Source organism: Momordica charantia, unplaced genomic scaffold (assembly GCF_013281855.1).
Source record: "Momordica charantia cultivar OHB3-1 unplaced genomic scaffold, Mcharantia_2.0 BLBB01000187.1, whole genome shotgun sequence".
In the NCBI taxonomy this organism is placed as follows: Eukaryota; Viridiplantae; Streptophyta; class Magnoliopsida; order Cucurbitales; family Cucurbitaceae; genus Momordica; species Momordica charantia.
In genome coordinates, this window is record NW_028275343.1 from 1,144 (window position 1) to 8,350 (window position 7,207).

General features: G+C 37.8%; 1 non-coding gene across 1 annotated transcript; it reads left to right on the top strand.

Moving 5' to 3' along the window:
• Positions 1-6,646: 6,646 nt before the first annotated feature.
• On the top strand, positions 6,647-6,753 carry LOC148207099 (small nucleolar RNA R71). The gene has a single exon (XR_015788175.1). It is a non-coding gene; the product is annotated as a small nucleolar RNA R71 (small nucleolar RNA).
• Positions 6,754-7,207: the final 454 nt, after the last annotated feature.

Here is a 7,207-nt window from a genome sequence, read left to right on the forward strand (position 1 = left end):
TACGCAGCCTATGGTCCTCTCCTGTCCTCCACGTCATCACCATGGTCACCAATGAACTCTCCGCCTGAAAACAGCAATTGTAGAGGGGGGGTGAGTAATAAAATATATTCCGTAAGTAGCCCTCACCACGCACACAAAAACATCATGCTCATAACCATAAAGAAAACATACATCGTCATGCACTATCATTACAGTATGCGAACAACCATAGACATGCTCTACAATTTCATTATACATTCAACCATAAACATGCTCTATAAGACCCGATGCTAACCACAATCATATACAAATCGACTACAGTCCACGTGCACCGTAGACGTCAAGAAACCCTATAGCACAAGTTCATCTCATCCATCCAAGCTTTCCAAGACCATTCTGTTGGTAGTGTCGGCCGCTGACTATTTTACCCAGAGCCCCGACACTAGTGCATCGACCCTCGACCATTTATACCCGAGGCCTCGATGTCTTTTCAACTATTGGCCCTGATCATTTTTACCCAAGGCCCAATAGTTCTCCTTCAACAGAGTCCTTGCATCGACCCTCAACCATTTATACCTGAGGCCTCGATGTCTTTACAATCTATTGGCCCTTGTACATTATACCCAAGGCCCCAATAGTTCTCCTTTTAAAAGACTCCTCGCATCGACCCTCGACCATTTATACCCGAGCCCTCGACGCTCATCTTATCCAATATTAGCGTATCGACCCTCGACCATTTATACCCGAGGCCTTGATACCCAATTAGTGACGTATCAGCCCCGACCATTTATACCCGAGGCCCTGACACTCACCCATTCACTTCGTAACTTCCAAAACTCACATATCATTTCTAGCATCCAACCAAGATTCCAGTACTAATTCCCTAATAACACCAACCACCACAACGCCCATCAACAACACAATTACTAGTAAGATTTCAATGCATCACGGATCTCCATAACACAAAAATTTGACAAAAACCAACCTGCTCACAACATAGAGCACACTAAAGCTCAACAAATAATCTTATGGCATGCTTCACAAACATACTTTTCACATAGCAGTTCAGAAAACTTTCAAGAACACGCCCAACACAATCCATCCAAACACTTAATATCCAACATCCATATTCAATAAGCATTACTAGATATAATAAGACTCATGAGACACGTCAAACACTTTATACAAATTCAGACAACAAACATTCCCAAAATAATTCACTTTAACGAACATTCCCTACAAACATACATCATTCTACAACAGATTTCAGCAGCTCAACAATACAAAATTTCCATATCACCGACGACATTCAACACTACCGAGGCATACAAACCAACAATAAACAAGAGTTACACTGCACAACAACGTATCATAACCAACATTAAACATCATAAATAGTACATCGGCAACCAAATAATATACATCAATGCACGCACCCGCTCCCGTGCTACTTACTACAAGATCCTAACGTGGTACTAAGCTTGCCGCAAGGTTCCTAAATCCAAAGAAAACAATCAAACTTGGGTTAGAGTTCATTTTATAAACACTTAATTTGCATCGAACTAAAATTGAATGATTCGGCACCTACGAACTCACGCCAAAATACTTTGGTTATGGTTGGGTCACTTCCGAAAACGTTTGAGATTCCAAGATCGAGTTCGAAAGGCTTCTGGCTTGCTGATCCGATGTTAAAATTGATGGGTAACGCAAATCAAGGTTCGTGTGGGTGTGGTTAAATGCCAAATGTATCGGAACGAAGATATCTTCGCGTCGGATTGCAAAACGAACGAGTCGCCGGAGCTGCTGTTCGTTGGAGGCAGCCGTCGGGAGTTGCGCACGTCGCCAGGGTTGAGGCCGTAGCAGCAGATCGTCCATGGAGCTGATCTGCGCGTCGTGCGCCGCCGTGAGGATGCCGTTCGTCGTGCGCCGCCGTGAGGAGTGCTGCAGGACGGTGCAGAAACGGTCGCGCCGCCGTGGGTCACCGTCAGGTCCATGAGCCGCGCGCTGCAGGCGTCGTCGACGTCGTCGAAGGGTGCCGGCGGTGCTGTCGAAGACCGCCGCAACTGCTCGGTTGGATTCCGCCGCCGTGCTGTCGAAGACCGCTGCTGCTGCCGCACTGTTGCTTCGTCGGAGAACGGGAGGGAGAAGGAGAACACGAGGGGGATGGGGCTGGTGGCTCACGCGTAAGGAAGAAGAAGAAAGGGATTCTAGGGCCTTTTTTTTCTCTTTTTACACTTTTGTTTTTTTGTTTTCTTTTATTCCCTTTTTTTTTTCTTTTTCTTCTTTTTTATTTACTAACATGTTTAAAAAATCACAACCTAAATTCTCTAAGTTTAAAAGAGCCCAACTAAACCTCCACCGGCCCAAAACAAGAAGTCCAAAAATTAGAGTTTATTATTTAAAGTAAATTCCACAACATCTGATAAATTTGGACTCCAAAATTATAAAATCCAGGAATTAGAAATTAATTTAGAATTAATGAAAATCTCCTAATTCGAGACTAAACTAACCTGAAGGACACGGGGCGTTACAATTACAAAGCGGGTCATATCTATAGTGTTACCAGAATTGGGTATCCAACTTTATCCATGTACTATAGATCATTTAGGTTATTACTGGATCATTATCCACTTGTGTATCAAATATATACTTTATATATACTGTGTATCAAATATATACACTATAAATTAAATATATACTGTACATCAAATATATAATTTTCCAGACTTGTATATCCAATATATACTATATATATACTGTATATCAAATATATACTGTTCCAGTTACATTAAATAACCTTGGATCTTAGTTTATTGGAATACGAGTAATGCAAAGAAATAATAAAATAACTTTTATTAATAATAAATAAAAGGGGTAGTTATAAATATGGCAACAAAATTTAAGGAAATAACAAATTTAGCATATACATTTTAGTTTTGCAAATATAGCAAAATTTTGGAAAAAAAAGGAGGTCGGCAAATAAAAGTCAAATTTACCCTCGTAGCACTGATATACTACTGATGTAGCACTGATACATATATCTGATATATACTTGATATACAGCTTATTTACTATTGATATACCATTAATATATCACTAATATAACTATGATATCCACTAACTATAACTTCTTATATGATTATATTATTTACTATTTTTTATAACCATTGATATATGTGTAATATATACTTGATATGCTTATGATATACTACTGATATAATAGTAATATACAATTAATTTATTTTTGATATAACTATGATATAAATATAACTTCTAATATGGTTTAGCACTTACATCATATGATATAACTATGATTTCTACTGATATAAGTTCTGATATGATTATATGATTTACCATTAATTTACCACACTGATATAACACTTATATATATGTGATATATACTTGATATGTCTGTCATTACCACTGATATACAATTGATATACCATTGATATAACTGTGATATCTACTCATATAACTTCTTATATGATTATATCATTTACCATTAATATAACATTAATACATATGTGATATAGACTTAACATGCCTCTAATTTACCACTGACATACCTTTGAGATAACTATGCTATCTGTGTATTGATATAATACTAATATATCACTAATTTTTTTCAAAACAAAATAGTGCAAATAAATAAAATGAAATCTAAAGTTATTTCATAAAATATTGATATGAACATGGATGTAAAAGAAAAAAAAAACAAGTAAAAAATCTAATATACTTTATAAATTTAAACGCTGATATCTCTTATATTTAGTATCTAATTAATATTAATATATATTAAATGGTAGTTATATAACAATCAAAATTATTGATAATATTACTATGAATCAACAAATCGTAGTGATAAATACAATTTAAAGAGTTGATATACCATTGAAAATTAAACATTTGATATACCTTATATTTAATATATCAGTTACAAAATATTTAATATATCATAAATTAGAGGTACGTAAAATGTATATTAGATGTATAATATGTACATCTGATACATTAGATGTTGATCAGAGATACATCAGATGCATATCAAATATACATATGTATATTAGTTACAAATATATTAGTATATAATAAATTAGAGGTAAATCAGATGTATAATACGTACATCTGATATATGTCAGGGGTACATCGGATGTACATCAGATCTAGATCGGAAGTACATCAGAGATACATCGGGGTGTACATCAAATACACATCGAGTGTGTATCAGATATAAAACGGGCGAACAATTCATTATTTAACAAGCATTACGAAGTATAATAACTGAGATAATAACCCAATCATGCTTAATATCCAACATCATTATTTAACAAGCATTATGAAGTATAATAACTCACAAACACGCCGAACAATTCATGCATATCCAGGCAACAAACATTACCACAGCAATACTCAACAGTTTAGCAAAGCAGAACTCTCACCATTTTCATCGACAAATATCCAACACTACTCCAAGTATATCGACTAACACAACGAGAATTATTTAGCACAACGACGTAACAAAATAGTATTAAACGTCACAAAATCAGCACATTAGAGATCATTTAGCATACATTAACGCACGCACACGCCCCTTGTCTACTTACTTTGTTATGTCTCAAAACTCTCACAAGAGTCCTACTTGCTACTACGCCATGCCTCATGCATCAATAATCTCATAACAGTCCAATATGCGATATACCAAAATGATCATATGTAAAAACCAATCAATTTAAAATAGTCCAACAGGCATCGTTCACAGAAGAGGCACAACCAACAACTTAACCAAAATATACTCGATAGGTATCCAGCATACATCAAACACAACTGATTTCTCATAAATCTTCAATATGCTTTCGAAACAACAGATTATAGTACCAGTATACAATTTTCATCATGAAAACCAATTAAAGCACAACAACAATTCGAACATAGTCATCCAAGATTACTTGGTTACAATTCATTCACACAACCACATAATTTTCCCGAGATATATCAACAGTTTTATCAACAATGACGTTTACTAAATGATAACAACGATAAGCAATCATGAAAATATCACACATGGGCACACGAGCAAACAACCATATCATATCAGCACGCAACAACCAATCCCTCCAGTAAGAAACTACTTACACACTCGCGCTGCTAGCTCCTTGAGTCGGATTGAAATTGAACCTCACTGAAACGATGGTGAAAGTGTTGGGGCTTGTAGATCTTGTGCCGACAAGGTCCGGATGCCACGGATCGGGCTTCGTTTAGGTGTGGGTTATTATCGAGAGTCACCAGTGGGCAAGAAAACGACACCAAGCACGCTGGGCGTCGCAAAAAATAGACGGGGACACCGAATAAGGGCTATTATTGTGCTGGCCGTGAGTTGTCGGGTCATTGAGGGGTCGTGGGTTGCTGCAGTACAAAGCCGGAGGAGCTGTCGCGCACGAGGCCGCCGAAACCAAGACGCGCCGCCGCGAAACTGGTGCAGGACGCCGGAGTTGCCGTGAAACTGGTGCAGAAGCCGCCGCTGTCGCCGGAGGCGTCGGGTCTGCTCGTGGAGGGCCGCTCGTCTTGGAGAAACGCCGCAAATCGACGTTGGCCGAGGCTTCCAGTCGCTGCTACAGGTCAGAGAGAGCCGCCAGCCGCCGTGGAGGGAAGAAATCTCCGGAATCTGCAGCAGATCAGTGGATCGTGCCGCCGTGGGACGCCGGGAATCGCGGAAGACGCCGCCGCTGATGTCGAGGAAACGCCCGTGGTCTCGTCGGAGGTGGGAAGCGGCTGGGCGGGGCTGCCTGCAAAGAAAGGGAAGGAGGAAGAAGAAGAGGAAGAAGAACAAGATGGGGCTAGGATTATTTTGTTTTAATTCCCTTTTCTTTAACTTGTTTTAAACCTAAAGCCCAAACACTATCCTTGAACGTGGCCCAACTAAATAAAACAATGACCCAAAACAATAAGCCCAATGATTATAGTTTAAAAATCAAATGAAACCTACACCCTAAACAAAATAGTTAACTTAAACTCTAAAACCAAGAATAATAATTCAAAGAAAAGTAGAATTTAGGAAGGGAAATCCTAAAACCTCTGAATTTAAGATTTAACTAAAATCTCCTACACTATCGAGAACTTAAATATCTTAATCCAATGAAATTAAACTTAATTCTAATTTAGCCAAAAATTAGAATTATTATAAAATCCAAGAATTAAAGTTATCAGCTTAGGGAAAAATCCAAAGACACTATTTATCTCTAAAATAAACGTGTCAGAGAACGCGGGGCGTTACATATCCCAAATAAAAGATAGAGGCTGATTTCTTAGGAAATGATCATAGTGGTGTTTGCCTTCATATTATGAACGAGATATGTCCTGAATATTTTTATGTTTGCTTTAGCATTCGAGGCTCCAATAATAGATATATTATTCATCATCATATATTTAAGCTTGAAATCTTCGAATTTATTGCAGATAATTCATCATCATCTTGCCGTCCTTTGGATGTTTCCCAGCAATTGATCGTGCATCAGACAACTAGTGATTATTTGATGAAATCTGTTTAAGAAAGTCAAAAGCATCAGCATATGACTTTGAACAATAATGCACCATTTGCAGATGCATCAACCACCAGTCTTGTTGCCTCGTTAAGCTCATTGTAGTATTTCTCGATTGGATGCACCTCGGAAGACCATGGTGTGGACATTTTTGTAGTAGTCCCTTAAATCTTTCTCAAGACTCGCTCACGGGTTCTCCAGCAAATTGTTGAAAGTTGATAATATAATTTTGGAATTTTTCATTTTTGCTTGGAAGGAAATACTTCATCATGAATTTTTCTGCTAGATCATTCCATGTTGTAATTGACTTAGACGGAGATAATTTAGCAATGTTCATGTGCCATCCTTCGACAAATAGGGGAATAATTTCCATCAAATCACCTCCTTAGGTACACCCTAGATCTTAAATGAGTTGCTTACCTCCATGAAATATCTGAAATGAAGGTGCATCTTCGGATGCATGTCCATGAAATTGCCCACTGTGTAAAGCATCTCGAACATAACAGGCTTTAGCTCAAACCTGTCAACTTCAATATCGGGCTCCGCAATAACTACATTAAAATCCTAAAATGCTGAAGCTGCATATTCTCTAATCTATTCATCCCTGTCATCAACCAAAAGGACAACATTTGAGGAGGGGACGGGGATTTCTCCAGTGTCTTCCTTATACTTCCTCAACTACCAAATATTGT